We start from the raw sequence: 17,218 nt of genomic DNA, 5'->3' as shown, positions 1-17,218 counted from the left end.
TCAAGTTGAGCATGAGACTCGGTGAGTTTGATGAGCTCACCCTTGATGACCCTTGAGACATTTTCGAGGTGCTCAAAATCCTCAAGGAGTCTAGCATGAGCAACTTCAAGCTTAGCATTTTTAGTTTCAAAAACATTGGCCACCTCAAGAGCTCTATCATGAGATTCCTTCACTCTAGATAACTCTAGAGCAAAAGTCTCCTCAAGAGATTCCTTGATGGTTTGTTAAAGTTTAAGAGCTTGAGAGAGGTCCGCAATCTCATTAGCGTAATCACGCTCATGACCTTCCATTTTATCAATGGTGACCTCATGCTCCTCAAGACGAGATTCCAACTCATCAATATATTTCTTGCCCTCAATAGCAATAGACATGATTTCCATGAAGTTGGAATGAGCAATTTTATTCTTAAGAAGAGCTTTAAAAATATTTCCCCCTTAACTTTTAAGGAGGCAACATCATCATTCTCTTCATCATAATCCACATCATCATCACTCTTGCCATCATCAATATTATCACAAGATATATTGGGATTCAACGTGGGAGATACCTTTGAAGCCTTGGCCATAAGGCAAAAAGATAGATGATCATGTGGGATCCCTTGAAGCACCATTCAAGACCACATTTTGTTCCATGGAGTGTTGGGTTTCCTCTACATTGTTAGCACAACAACTCGAGGAAATACATGCATTTTTATCATGCCAACAAGACATAGAAAGCATATCATCATGAGATTTTGTCAAGCAATTTGTACATGATATGCAAGGACTATCAACACAAGCATGTGAAACATTTGGAGTGCTCGAAGTGCTAGAGTACAAAGATGAAGCATCGCAACAAGAAAGTGATGAAGGATTATCAAAACTAAGCCCACTATCATCATTGCAATGAACACCACTACTCACCATGTCATTACCTTGTGGCAGACCACATGTAGGTGAATTAGAGGAAGTTGAGAACACAACATGACCGGAGGTGGAGGGAGAACAATCATCCCCACAAAACTTGGACACGCCATATTTATCTTGAAGCTGTGTCCATAACTCATGAGCATCCCGAAACGACATGAGTTGAAATATAACTACATTGCTCAAAGCATCAAAAAGCATAGTAGAAGCTTGAGCATTGAGATAAGAGTTTTTCTCATCCTCTAAAGATAATCTTTGGGGATCCTTTGGAGGAGAAAAACCCATATCTACAATTCGCTCTAAATTTGGGTCCATGACCCTAAAGAGATTAAGCATGCGAATTACCCAAACATCAAAACTTGTGCCATCGAAACTAAGAGTGTCAGAGAATCCTAATCCCCTAGTCGACATCTTTACTCTCTAGGCGGTAAAGCCTATAAAGAGAGACGAGGCTCTGATACCAATTGAAAGATCGTGGATGTCACCTAGAGGGTGGGGGGTGAATAGGCGCTTTAAAATAATTACGGTTTAGGCTTGAACAAATGCGGAATAAACCTAGCGGTTAATTTGTCAAGCACAAAACCTACAACAACTAGGCTCACCTATGTGCACCAACAACTTATGCTAAGCAAGATAAACAACTAGGTGATAGCAAGATATATGACAAGAAACAATATGGCTATCACAAAGTAAAGTGCATAAGTAAAGGGCTCGGGTAAGAGATAACCGAGGCACGCAGAGACGACGATGTATCCCGAAGTTCACACCCTTGCGGATGCTAATCTCCGTTGGCAGCGGTGTGGAGGCACAATGCTCCCCAAGAAGCCACTAGGGCCACCGTAATCTCCTCACGCCCTCGCACAATGCAAGATGCCGTGATTCCACTAAGGGACCCTTGAGGGCGGTCACCGAACCCGTACAAATGGAAACCCTTGGGGGCGGTCACTGAACCCGTACATTTGGCAACCCTTGGCGGCGGTCACTGGAACCCGTCAAATTGCTCGGGGCGATCTCCATAACCTAATTGGAGACCTCGACGCTTCCCCGGAGCTTTACACCACAATGATTGAGCTCCGAACACCACCAACCATCTAGGGCGCCCAAGCACCCAAGAGGAACAAGCTCAAGGGTACCAAGCACACAAGAGTAATAAGCTTCCCAACTTGTAACTTCCACGTATCACCGTGGAGAACTCAAACCGATGCACCAAATGCAATGGCAAGGGCACACGGAGTGCCCAAGTCCTTCTCTCTCAAATCCCACCAAAGCAACTAATGCTAGGGAGGGAAAAGAGAGGAAGAACAAGAAGGAGAACACCAAGAACTCCAAGATCTAGATCCAAGGGGTTCCCCTCACCTAGAGGAGAAAGTGATTGGTGGAAATGTGGATCTAGATCTCCTCTCTCTTTCCCCCAAAAACTAGCAAGAATCCATGGAGCGATTGAGAGATAGCAAGCTCGAAGAAGGTCAACAATGGGGGAAGAACACGAGCTCAAAGGATAAGGTTCATTGGGGAAGAAGACCCCCTTTTATAGGAGGGGGAAAATCCAACCGTTAAGTGCTCAGCCCGCACACGAGCGGTACTACCGCTCGGGCGGAAGAAGCAGTGAAAAGGAGCAACAAAACAAGAACCTTGGGGCGGTAGTACCGCCGATAAGCGGTACTACCGCTCACCCCAGCGGTACTACCGCTGGAGGAGCAGAACACAGGACAGAAGGAGGCATGACAGAGCAGAGTACGGTGGCAGTAGTGAAGTAGCGGTACTACCGCTCGACCAAAGCGGTACTACCGCTTATAGGCGGTACTACCGTGCCTTACTGCCGCGCGACTATCGCTGAACCCGACACGAAAAGAGCAGATCCAAAATCGAGGCGGTAGTAGAGCGGTACTACCGCTTGACGCTACAAGCGGTACTACCGCTGCTACCGCGGTACTACCGCAGGGAGAAAAACAGAACTTCCAAAACTTCTTCAAATGAGCTCCGAATTGAGCAAACTCAAGCTTCTTGGATACAAGACGATGAGTAGCATCAAAACAGCGACAGGGGAGGTATGCCAGAAAATAGAGGAGTGAAACCTCCAACCGAGAAGAACCGGCATAACCTCCAACATCGAAAACATCATAGAAGATGCGAGTGAACTCCGTTTTCGATGAACTCGAGCTTGTCATCAAGATGACCATAAGCTCCAAAACTCACAAAGAGAAGAACCAAACAAGAACCAATAAAGATGATGCAAGGACGCAATGGTTTGAGCTCTCTATGAACGATACGATCAAGCTACTCATCGAGAGCTCCCCTTGATAGTACGGCGATCGATCCTATAACCCGGTCTCCCAACTACCATCATGAGACCGGTAAAATAGAAAACCTATCAAGAGCAAACCTTTGCCTTGCACATGGTCCACTTGAGCTAGATGATGACGATCTTGAATCCCTCAAGATGGACCACCTTTCTTGATTGCGTTGGCTCCATGAAGGCTAGTTGATTGCTCCCCCATACTCCACTATGGGTGAGCCACCCTTCCGCACATCTTCACAAGTCCATTGTCACCACAATGGATGGCAAGCTTCGAGCATTTGTTCTCTTCGTGATGCTTTACTTGAACTTGCCCGCTTCACTTGAACTTGCACACTGCAACCTAACCCCACAAAGAACTCTCACGAAGACCATGGGTTAGTACACAAAGCGTAATTGACAATGCTTACCATACCATGGGATCGCTTGATCCCTCGGTACATCTTGTGCGCTTTGTGTGTTGATCAACTTGATTCACTCTTGACTTAGTCTTGATCAACCTTGACTCTTTCCAACTCTCTTCATTTGGATGATGTCTTGAAGGTAAACATGAATGATCACACAATCTTCTTCTTCAAGACATGCTTGCAATAAGCTCAACTCTCACATGACCAATCTTTGGATAATTCCTTAATAACACCTTGGTCACCACATAAACTCCTTGAAACCAACAAATGGACTCCAAGAAAAGATCACACAATCTTCTTCTTCAGGACATGCTTGCAATAAGCTCAACTCTCACCTGACCATTCTTTGGATAATTCCTTAATAACACCTTGGTCACCACATAAACTCCTTGAAACCAACAAATGGACTCCAAGAAAAGCCTATGGACAAACCCTTCAAATATAACTCAAGGCAACCATTAGTTCATAAAGATTGTCATCAATTACCAAAACCAAACATGGGGGCACCGCATGTTCTTTCAATCTCCCCCATTTTGGTAATTGATGACAATCACTTTCAAGAGAGTTTATATAAGGAATTCTGCATCACCATGCAATGCAACAACCAATAATGCATGCGTATGAGATGCAAAAACTTAGGAACAAAACGAAAGCAAGGAGAAAGCTCTAAAGACTTCTCCACAAAACTCTGATAATATTGATTTCGTATTGTGAATGTTTATATTTTTTAATATAAAGTTAGTCAAACTCTACAAAGCTTGACTTTGACCAAACCTTATATGCGGACTGAAAAGAAACGGAGGGAGTAGTAAGGTGCCCGTGCGTTGCACGGAATAGTGAAATGCATTGATCGGGGAGTTGTTTATTTTGACAAAGGATGTGGGGGTCATCTCATGTGTAACGGGTATCGATAGGTTTGTTTGGATATTATTTCATCACTAGAGCTCACAAAACATCCGGGTGAAATAGATAAAAAAGTATCTTTTGCAAACAAAAGCGTTCAACTGTTCAACCTGCATCCAAAGCTTGTGAAGAAATAACTCTTATTGTGCTTTGCATGAAATGATCTTCAAGAATTAGTTTTTGAGTATCCATTGTTATACATGTTGGCTACAGATGACATGGCACTTTCTTATAGTCAATAGTTGGCTATACTATTTAAGTATTAACCATGCCCTTATACACCTAGACGGAGGGATTAAATCAGGATGACTTGGGAGGGGGCAGAGGATATGTAAGAAATGGTTCGTCATAAGTCTTTCACCAGTACTGTAGTAAAAATTCATACATGGAAGATTCTAGACTAAACCATAAATGGATACACTTTTATTCATGCGCGATACTCCAATAGAGCAAGATCATGCATGGAAGTCTCCACATGCTTAGACAGTGGATTACATTGAGCGAAGACTAATGATCAACATTTAACTTGATAATGCAGATGTCCAGGTGAACCTCCTTGGAGTCCCCGTGCATAGGGTTCAAATAACACCGTGCCCTTTCCATGTCCACATCGGCGGGAAAGTCCCAGCTCGGCAGAGTCCAAGTATGCTTGGCGTATCCAGTGTCGCCTCCCACGTACCTCCGAGGGGTAGTAATAGTGAGCACGCAACCGTACATCGGCCTCGTGTCAGTGTCAGCGTCAGCGACGTCGCCCCTGACGCACACTACAGAGATGTGGCGGCGGCCTGCGCGGGCCTCGCTGGTGGCCACGATCAAGAGGAAGACGCTGCCGTCCTGCTCCGAGACTAGCAGGCGGCGCTGATCCTCCAGCGACTCCGACACGGTGAACGGGTAGCACGTCTCGTACTTGATGTTCTTCGCCAAGGGCCAATAGTGATTGCCACACGCCTGCGTCAGGTGATGCACGATGTCTGCCGGCAAGCCCCAAAACGGCACTGGGCACTCATAGCAGTAGACGAAGGGCTCCTTGGAGGCATCGACCAGGCCGTCCATGAAACGGGAGTGGCTGTAGGGGACGTTCCGCCAGTTGAATATATGAGCAAGTTACTACGAGATTTACTACAAAATAAATCATGACGGCTATAACAGAGACTAAACTAATCATGCGGACTAGCATAGTAGATGAACAGATCGAATCTAGGACACAGACTAGAAACATGAATTCTACCACGATTTCGAATAGGAAGTAAAGAAACACATACGGTGCAACGGGAGCAGCACCACTGGCGTTGAGGTTGTCGCCCATGTCGTTGAGGAAGAGGTTGCCGAGGTCGGGGAAGAAGTCATCGTCGGTGAAGTCATCGCTGCTAGCAGTCGCGAGAGTGCGCTCCCCAAATTTCAACAGCGCCCGCCGAAGGGAGCGCAGGAGGGAGTGGCTGTAGGGGACGTTGCGGCCGCCGAATGGAGCGCAGGAGTAGCCCACGAAGCAGTAGATGGTTCTCCTCCCTAGTCTCTATTCTTATCTCTATCTCTACTACTCTTATTTGTTTTTTATAATATATTAGTTGTAGTTGTCAAATCGAATAGTACTGCGCCGTCCACTGCACGCCCGGCTGAACACACTTCCTCGCCTCCATCAAACCCCTCCGTTAAACCCGCATGCAAACCGAGAAACCTACTCCGGCCACACGTCCGTTCATGAGCGGGCTGGAACTAAACGCAACACCGGCCGAGCTCCTCCCGTCCGCCCTCAGTTTAAACGAGGCCAGACGCCGGCCAAGCTCCTACCGTCCACCTCTATTTACACGAGGCCAGACAGACATCGGGCAAGAATCGCACCCCTCCGCCGCTACCCCATCTCCGCCTTCACCAATTTCTCCACTCTTCTGATGGCTTCCGAGGAGCCGTTCTCCGGCATATTACCCGGCTGGGTGGCCCACCGAGCCCTCCGGATATGGGCGAGGCTGCTCGGTGCTTCACCAACCTCGCTTGGCCCGACGGAGCCAGTTGCCACCCCAAGCAGGCGCGTGGTTCAGCAACTAGCCGCTCCAGTTCAGCTCGATGAGGAGTGGCGAGTTGCTCCACGCCGGCACGGCGGCGAGTACACCGGTACGGGCGTCGTCGCTGCTGCGTCGTACCGTGCCTCCCGTGTCTGTGGGCGCACCTCCCGTGCCTGCGGCAGCGCCATGCAGGCAGAGACAGAAGCCGGGTGCGTGGACAGCGACGAGTCGGTGGCCAGCTTCTCCATGTCCGCTGCCATCATCGAGGAGAAGTAGAACACGGGAGGCCGCCGCCAGTCGGGTCCCATGAAGGCCACCGCCGAGGCGATGACTGCGCATTCAGGTGGTTTCTTTGCTTCTTCGTCGACCCCGCAAAGTGTCTGCCGGACATGAGGAAGACAAAGGGATCCGCGGGCGGCCATTTAGATTATGTACTCCCTCTCCAGCTGGCGGGAAATTTTTGTTCTAAGAATGGATAAATTGTATGTATCTATAACTAAAATAAGTCTAGATACATCCATTTCTAGGACAAGTATTTCCGGACGGAGGGAGTATTAATTATACCAAGATAGCCGGATTGGCACCGCTTAGTTCATGTAAATGTAATGAAATCCATCATGTTTATATGAAGATCCGGCTTTTTTATACGAAATCCTTCATGCTTATATGAAATCAGTCTGTGTTTGCAGGAATTTCATCTGCTTGGTTAGAGTTGTGAAAATGTATGCCGCTGGCATTTGATGTCGTCCTCCGCGGAAGGAAAGGGGAGGAAATTTGCCGACTGCCGTTGGAGATGCTCTTATGCTGGAAATAATAGAGTGACATCCAATCCATTTAAGTTAATTGCGTGTATGATTGTCCCTCTATAAAAAGTTAATTGCACGTACAGTGTACACGTGACTTGCAGGGTGGCTACAACTTCGTATAGAAAGTTAAAAAGAAACAAGTCCATCCTTAATCTTGTATTCTAAGTACTCTGTGGGTTCCACTATCAGTACAGTAGCGAAAGAAGTATATATTAAATAAGTAATATATAATATAAAAATCTAAAGTTAAAGACAGAATTCGAACTCATGTCATCGCGTTGCGAGCATCCGGCGCTAACCAGTCCAGCACATTTTTGTTGTAGACCATGCTGCTGATATATCTCCATGTCTACTCTTATACTCCATCCATTCCTAAATATTTGTCTTTTTCAGATTTCAAATGGACTACCACATACGGATGTGCATGTAGACATATTTTAGAGTGTAGATTCACTCATTTTGCTCCATATGTAGTCACTTGTTGAAATATCTAAAAAGACAAATATTTAGGAACGGAGGGAGTAGAAAACAGAGTTGGTGATGATGGTGTCCGTGCCATCCTGCAATATAGGCCGTCGGATTTATATCTAACGGATAGGAAGAAAACTATGGCAATTTTGCAAAAAAATACCCACACCCCTCTCCACTTTCGCAAATACGGCCTTCCCTCGTTCATCCTTTTCTCTCACAAGATAAACTACTCATACAAATGCATCTTGATTTTCCGTGCAACACACGGGCATCTAGCTAGTTTCTTTTAAAATAGTTACTGTGATAATTGGGTTGAAGTGATATATTTTATGTCTACCTCGAATGATTTCGGATTCACTAGTAGTAACAAAGAAAAGGTTGCCTTGTTAATTAACAGAAAACAGGGTGAAAACTGTCACATGAGGCCGGTAAAAATGAGGCACACTGGGTTCAGCGTCATCGTCACTACAGCTGTGCGCGCGCGAGAAGTGTACATATCGAGGGGGCTACTGAGCGAGGCACAGAGACACGATGTTCGAGAGAGAAACCAATTGACAGATTACGATCAGATTGAGTTGTCACCCTTCTGCTGTCATTGTTGGGGAGGGGGGATGGGGAGCGAGAGAAAGACGTATCGAGAGTGTGCGCAGTAGGCACAAAGGCACAACTAGCGAGTGTGTGTATGTGTGTGTGTGTGTGTGTTTGAAAGAGGAGTAGATAGATTACTATCAAGATCGAGGTGCCGCCCTACTCCTTCGGTGTCGGGTAGTGTGTGTGCGTGTGTGTGTGTTTGAGAGAGAAGCCAGTCGATAGATTAGTATCAAGATCGAGGTGTCACCCTACTCATTCGGTGTTGGGAAGTGTGTGTGTGTGTGTGGTTGTGTGGGTGTGTGTGTCGGGGGGCGGGGGGGGGGGCAGTGACACTTACATATCCCTACTCTTATAAAAAACAGAGTTGGTGATGATGGTGTTCCTGCCATCCTGCAATATAGGCCATCCGATTTATACCCGACGGATAGGAAGGAAACTGTGGCAATTTTGCAAAAACATACCCACACCCCTCTCCGCATTTGCAAATAAGTCATTCCCTCGTTCATCCTTTTCTCCCACAAGATAAACTACTCATACAAATGCATCTTGATGTTCGGTGCAACGCATGGCATCTTGCTAGTAGAGAGAACGAGTTTGTGTGACACATATCTAGCTATATTAAGGGATAGGTAGATAGCATTTGTGCGAGGCATACTTAAAGCATCACGAAGATAAACAAAATTGTGTGCATGCAAGTGCCGGAAAAAATGAAGCGAGAAACAATGTGTTGGAGAGAGAGAGAGAGAGAGAGCGAAATCTCAAAACAAAAGGTGCTCTATTGGAATCCTATTGTATGTATTCATATGGTTCCGGGACTCGAGTTAATCTTAGGCATATGTGTGAGAGACATTATTATACTTTGAGACATTAGTGGCTGTGGGTGGGCGGAATTAAAGGGGTGGGCGTCTTCGACAGAGAGAGCTTGTGTGTTTCTGTGTTAGAGACTTGTAGGACGGGGTAGAAAGACAATTCTAACCTTGACGGAGGGAGAGAAATACACGAAGTGCGCGTGTGTGATTCCGATGACCACAGGGAAATGAGATATGTATGCATGTGAGAGAGATTGCAAAATTCATTCACGTAACACTATCTAGCCATTGTGGACATGCATCGCTTGAACATAAATCAATATCTACTTCTTATCGTGGCCAAAGGTACAATATCGATTCAACGCTATAAAGATTGGAAACTCACATATCACATTTTTTCTATTTAAATAAACCTTTTCAGTTGTGCATGCCAAAGTTACAGTGATGTTTCTTCAAACAACCAATGAAGCTATCATGTACATGCACCATTGTTACTCTTGCATTCAAAATCATTAGTATTGGATGATTTAAGGTTCTATTATGAAGTAATATATGTAATATTCATATATGAATTCAACAGGTACGCAATTTATGAAATGGGGGCTATGTTGGGGTGCTGTAGCATTGTTACTTGTTGCATTTTAAGTGCTATCATGCTGTTAATCGCAGATTCGTGTCATTCTTGTTTTGCTTGCCATTTGCAAACCGTGCATCCGATTCCGGTGATCTTTATATCGATTTCGACCGAAATCATCTCATCTTTCCAGTGGCATGCTTGGTCTGCCAAGTTACTACCATGTTCATCATTTTCCTTCCGGAGCACGCATATGCATCGCATATCATATCTTGCATATCATACATGTTTTGCATCGTGGGCGTTACAAGTTGGTAATCAGAGCCATCCCCGACTTAGGAGCCCCCTGCTTGATCGAATCGCTAGCGTTGTTGAGTCTAGAACAAAATGTTTTGAGTCTTAGAATTATATATATCGGAGAGTAGGATTCTTTTTACTCCTCAGTTCCTTCGTCGCTGTGGTGAGGTCTCCTGACCTAGAGTTTTGACTATTCTCTCCTCAAATTTCACTAATTTTTTTTAGGATCACGTGGGTATCTTGGAATCGTTCCGATCGATTTGTGACGAGAAAATTGTTCTTGGTGCCTCCTGTCATTTAGGGGTTGTGGCAGTGTCCCGGGGAGTTGAGCTCCGAGGTGTTGTCGTCACAATTTTATCGTTGCAGTTCTGGAATACCTGAGTTTCGCCGACATCGAAATCTCTTTTATGCAGTTGTTCGTGAGATCACCTCGACGCCACCCAGTACTGGGGCGGGAGTTCGGGAGTATTGCCATAACTTGTATAACGGATGCTTTTCGAAGGTTGAGGTAAACGATTTCCGAAGGTTTCTTGGTTATGTGTTGACGGATGGATACAGCTGGATCTAGGGATTGCTAGTTTGGGTGATATATTTTGTGTCCCCTGTATCCCCTACACCAGATTGCATAACCATAAAGTTTCGGGAGTTTATAAGTGGGAATTCAAGTAGCCTTAGGATATCTCCGACAGACGCATGATATGAGATTGGGGTTCGACGTCTAGTGGTCCGCCTGTATACGGTTGATTTTACAGTGGTCTCGTTGTGTCTTAAAGAGTCCATGGCTATGCCGACTCGGGGACGCTTCGTATGTCATGTGCACATCCTTGTACATGATGGTGCTGTATGATTGAGCCCGTGTGGGCCCCACCACGAAAACTTCGGACGAAACCTCTATCATATGTTTGTTCCGGCTTATTCTGCAAGCCAATACTTGTTTTATTTTGTATTGTGGTATTCGAGTTACTTCGAATTCATATGTTCATTCCATATCTTTTTCAAGTGGCTTCTCAACTTATGGAAGTGTGATGATTTACTACGGATTTCATTCGTTCATCTTCGTTCGAATGTTTATTGTGAAGACTATATGTTGCAATTTATATCCGTTGATTCTACTTATCTATTTGTCTATCAAGATGCTAACAGATGTCACCCTCTTCAGGATGGCTCCGCCAACGCGTCAGAATCCGGATCGAAATGTAGGGAGTCAAGCGAACCCTCCGCCACCACCTCCACCTCCGGAGGCATGGCAAGCAATCATGGCAGCCACCAACGCCAATGCTCAGATGATTCTGCAACTCTTGCAAGAACGTACTCAAGGGCAAGGCAATCAAGGCAATCAAGGTCAAGGCAACAATCAGTTTCACTTTGCCACTCTCAACCAGTTTCTCGCAAATCAGCCCAAGTCTTTCAACTACTGTGCCGAGGCCACGGATGCCGATGATTGGCTCGTGGACATCAACAAGCATTTTGAATGTAGCAATGTCAGGCCTGAGGACTATGTCAAGTTCGCTTCTTTCCAGCTCAAGGACCAAGCTGCTGATTGGTTTCAGCAATACAAAGATTCCAGAGGAGGTCGTGTGATCACTTGGACTGACTTCTGTCGGGACTTCAAAGCGCACCACATTCCACAAAGTGTTGTTGAGAGCAAGCGTGAGGAGTTCCGCAATCTCAAGCAAGGCAACATGTCTGTGTATCAATACAACATTCAGTTTCAGAAACTTGCTCGCTTTGCTAAACAAGACGTTCCTGATGAGAAGAGCATGATCTATCACTTCAGAGGTGGCCTTAAAGAGGATCTGCAGTTAGCTCTCGTTCTTGTTGAGCCTACTCAGTTTGATCAATTCTACAATATGGCACTGAAGCAAGAGGCTGCTCAGCTCAAGTGTGAGGCTTCTAAGAAGAGAGTCAGAGACGCAGTTCAGTCTTCTTCTTCCTCACTTGTGACAGCTAAGCAACAGAAGTTCTGGTTGCCTCCTCCTCCTCCGTTTCGTCAGCCTTACCAGCAAAAGAACAAAGGTGGCCATGGTTCTTCCAATTCTTCCAACTCTGGCTATCAGAACAAGTCTCAGAATCAAGCTCCAAAGTCCAATGCTCCTTATCACCGTCCACTCTCAGAGGTGACTTGCAACAAATGTTAGCAGAAAGGTCACTATGCTAACAAGTGCTTCAACCAGAGGCGTCTTCCTCCTCCTCCTCCTGTCAGATCTTCCAGCAATGCAGTGGTCAAGCATAATCCAAAGTCTGCAAAGGTGAACATGATGAATGCAGCCCAAGCGGAGGAATCTACTGATGTGATAATGGGTAATCTTCCTGTTAATGATATTCCTGCAAAAGTTCTTTTTGATACTGGTGCATCGCATTCTTTCATTTCTAGACCTTTTGTGGCTATGCATGATCTGGTTACTGAAGTATTGCCGAGTCCTCTGTCTATTGTTTCTCTGGCTCGACAACTGACTTCTCGAGCATTCGTTCGGGATTCCACAATCAAGATGGGCGACTACACATTTCTGTCTTCTCCAATTGTTCTTGGTGACTCGGATATTGATCTAATTCTCGGGATGGACTGGCTTTCTAAGCACAAAGCTCTACTTGATTGTGCTGCCAGGGAAATTCAATTGACACACTCGTCTGAGGATGTGATGACACACTCTATAAAGCAATGCAGAGCGTGGCCTTTTTGTGAGCTTGATGCACTCACTACAGAGCAATGCATGACAAACCAAGCATACCTACAGCAAGACGGCATGTTTATGAAGCTATCCATGGCAAGAACAATTGCATAGCATGTATGGATCAACTACAATAAGCTTGGCAAAATTGCATATCATGTTAAGAATCTGCCAGAAATATTTTATAGCAAAAGTAGAGCAAGATTGAGTCATGCTATGGCACTCCATAATTGCAAACAATTACAGGAATAGATCAATTACAACTATAGCTACAAAACAACCTTAGTGAACATCTCCAAAATATGCATGGATCTCTCTGTAGCATCAAGTTTACATGGCAAAAAATTACAGCAGACGAGGACTTAGAGAAATTACTAAGTCCCTGAAATCAGAAATATTACAGGGCCTACTTTGCATGCTTGTGCTAGTCACCACAGAGATCACAAAAATACATGGACTACACCACTGGAAATATGGCATGGCATACTTCAAAACACATACAGAGCTCATGCTCAAAAGATGCACAGATTAAATGATACAAAAATGACAAATCTCCAAGTTCTGTCAAGAACCAGAGAATAACAGCAACTAGTCCTCTTCCAACGAAGATTGGGGCATCAAGATGACCTCTAATGAACATGGTGCAATTGAACAAAATGAAGAGCATCACGAGGCGAACAATTTGACATATTATACGCGCGAATCGGAGCTACATGCAAGAAATTATCGCATCTCGAACAGGAGCACATGCTGAAGATTTTCCAGCCTTGGAGAAAAAAAGAGGTTCGAGGGAAGTCAACGGGCACGTACTGGATCGATCGGATCTGGGCTACAGGAGCTCGACGGCGCTCGGGGCTCCGATGGGCTGCACCGCCAGCGGGAGGAAGGAGGGCGGCGCGAGGAGAGGAGGCTGGAGGCGGGGTCGCCGGCGGCGGGGGCGGCGCGACCGCGGCGGCGGGGCACGGTGGGGCCGGGCGGCGGCGGAGCTCCGTGCCGGCGGCAGCGACGGGCGGCGGCCGGATGAGGCGGCAGGCGCGGGGCGCGGTGTGGCGGCGAACGGGCCGGCGGGCCCGCGGCGGGTTTCGCGGGCCGGCGCGGTGGGTGGCCGGAGACGGGACACGTGGCGCGCTGCGATTCGTCCGCCGGCGCGGGCGGACGTGTCCGGCGCGGGCGGACGTTGTCCGGCGGCGCGAGGTGGAAGACGCTAGGGTTAGACTGCGATTTCGTTTTTCGGGATGCCCACATATTTATAGGTAGAGGGAGCTAGGAGGCTCCAAATGAGGTGCGGTTTTCGCCCACACGATCGTGATCGAACGACCTAGAACATGGAAGAGAGTTTGATGGGTTTTGGGCTGGTTTTGGAGGGGGTTTTTTCTGGACACTCAAATGGACTTTGCGGATGCCCGGTTAACCGTTGGAGTACCAAACGACCTCCGAATGGAACGAAACTTGACCGGTAGTCTCCGGGTGGTATATTAAGACCAGTTGACAAGCCTCGGTCCATTCCCAGAAAGTTTGACACACGCACACGAAAGAAAACAAGAGGGGTGCACCGGAGGAGATAGGAGCGCCGGATTGCAAAACGGACAACAGGGAAAATGCTCGAATGCATGAGACGAACACGTATGCAAATGCAATGCACATGATGACATGATATGAAAATGCATGACATGAAAAAATACAAAACGAAAGACAAAACCCGACAACGGAGGGAAAAACATAACACATAGTCGGAAATGGCAAGAGTCGGAGTTACAAATATGGCAAGTTACATGCGGGGTGTTACAACACTCCACCACTACGAGAGGATCTCGTCCCGAGATCTAGGACTGAAAGAACTCCGGATATTCGGAACGGAGATGGTCCTCGCGTTCCCAGGTGGCTTCCCGGTCGGAATGGTGCGACCACTTCACTTTCAGGAATTTGATTGACTTGTTGCGAGTCTTGCGCTTAGTTTCTTCAAGAATAGCAACTGGGTGCTCATGATAAGACAAATCTTCTTGGAGGTCAATCTCTTCGAAGTTGATAGTGCGCTCAGGCGTCTTGAAGCACTTGCGGAGCTGTGACACGTGGAACACATCGTGCACGTTCGCGAAGTTGGAAGGAAGCTCAAGTTGATAGGCGAGGTCGCCTCTTTTGCCAATGGTCTTGAAAGGACCCACGTATCTAGGGGCAAGCTTCCCTTTGATACCGAAGCGACGAGTGCCTTTCATTGGAGAGACGCGGAGGTAGACATGGTCTTCGATCTCGAAAGCCAAATCACGATGCTTACTATCATAGTAGCTCTTCTGGCGCGATTGCGCGGCTTTGAGATTATCACGGATGACTTTACACATTTCTTCAGCTTCAGTGATTAAGTCATTGCCAAGAAGTTGGCGTTCACCAGTCTCTGACCAATTGAGAGGAGTACGACACTTTCTGCCATAGAGAATCTCGAATGGGGCCTTGCCCGAACTCGCTTGGAAGCTGTTGTTGTAGGAGAATTCAGCATATGGAAGACAATGTTCCCATTTCATGCCAAAGGAAATGACACAAGCCCTGAGCATATCTTCAAGAATTTGATTGACTCGCTCGACTTGGCCACTAGTTTGAGGATGGAAAGCTGTGCTGAAGCGAATGTTTGTGCCCATGGCCTTCTGGAAGGAGTCCCAGAACTTAGAGGTGAAGATGCTTCCACGATCAGAAGAAATCAATTGTGGAATGCCGTGCAAAGAGACAATTCTGGAGGTGTAGAGCTCTGCCAGCTGAGCTGCTGTGATGGATTCTTTGATTGGAAGGAAATGCGCCACTTTAGAGAGCTTGTCGATGACAACAAAGATAGCATCATTTCCGCGCTTGGACTTGGGAAATCCAGTCACGAAGTCCATTTCGATATGATCAAACTTCCATTCTGGGATAGCAAGAGGTTGGAGGAGACCAGCTGGTCGTTGGTGTTCTGCTTTCACTCTTTGGCAGACATCACATTCATTCACGAATTGAGCAATTTCTCGCTTTATTCGAGTCCACCAATACGACTGCTTGAGGTCATGATACATCTTCGTACTTCCAGGGTGAATGGACAGGAGAGAATTGTGCGCCTCGTTCATTATGACTTTCCTTAGATCACCTTTCGGAACCACAATCCGGTCCTCGAAGAACAAAGTGTCTCTGTCATCAATGCGATAGCACTTGTATTTGGAAAGACCCTTGTCGATACCATGTTTCACCTTCTTCACCATGGCATCAAGGAGTTGTGCCTCACGAATTTGATCTTCCAAAGTAGGAGATACTATGAGGTTGGCAAGAACGCCTTGAGGAACAACTTGGAGATTCAGCTTGCGGAAAGCTTCACAAAGATCCGGCTGGAAAGGCTTGAGAATTAAGCTGTTGCAATAAGCCTTCCTGCTTAAGGCATCTGCAATGACATTGGCCTTGCCTGGAGTATATTCGATACTCGGATTGTACTCTTGAATCATCTCGACCCATCGAGTCTGCCTGAGGTTGAGGTTGGGCTGAGTGAAGATATACTTGAGACTCTTGTGATCAGTGAAAATGTCCACTTGTCTTCCCAACAAGAGATGTCTCCACGTAATCAACGCATGGACAACTGCCGCCAACTCAAGATCGTGAGTGGGGTAGTTCTTCTCGTTGGGCTTCAACTGCCGAGAGGTATAGGCCACAACTTTCTTCTCTTGCATTAACACAGCACCGAGACCTTGGAGCGAAGCATCACAGAAAACTTCATACGGCTTGGATTCATCAGGAGGAGTCAAGACAGGAGTTGTGACTAGTTTCTCTTTGAGAGTGTTGAAAGCAACATCACACTCCGGAGACCAGACATATTTCACATGCTTCTGTAGGAGGTTGGAAAGAGGCTTTGCAATCTTGGAGAAATTCTCAACGAATCTTCGGCAATAGCTTGCAAGACCCAGAAAACTGCGGAGCTGCTTGACATTTTGAGGAGGTTCCCAATCCAGAACTGCGGACACCTTCTCGGGGTTAACAGCGATGCCCTTGGCAGAGATGATGTGACCAAGGAAAAGAACTTCGTCGAGCCAAAACTCACATTTGGAGAACTTCGCATAGAATTGATACTCTCTGAGCTTGTCGAGCACCAATCGCAAATGTTTGGCATGATCTTGCTTATTCTTGGAGAAGACCAAGATATCATCGAGATACACCAGAACGAATTCATTGGTATAGGGGTTGAAGATGTAATTCATCATCCGAGAGAACACCGGAGGAGCATTGACAAGGCCGAAAGACACGACAGTATATTCATAAGAACCAAAGCTTGTTCTGAATGCTGTCTTGGGAATATCTTCTTCACGAATGCGAATCTGATGATAACCCATACGAAGGTCAAGCTTCGAGAAAACTTTAGCACCTTTGAGTTGCTCAAATAGCTCATTGATGTTGGGAAGTGGATACTTGTTCTTGATTGTCTTCTTGTTCAATGGACGGTAGTCGACACAAAGTCGGTCCGTGCCATCCTTCTTCTTGACAAAAAG

The sequence above is a fragment of the Aegilops tauschii genome, chromosome 2, assembly GCF_002575655.3.
Source record: "Aegilops tauschii subsp. strangulata cultivar AL8/78 chromosome 2, Aet v6.0, whole genome shotgun sequence".
Classification (NCBI taxonomy): Eukaryota; Viridiplantae; Streptophyta; class Magnoliopsida; order Poales; family Poaceae; genus Aegilops; species Aegilops tauschii.
This window is presented reverse-complemented; position numbering follows the sequence as displayed.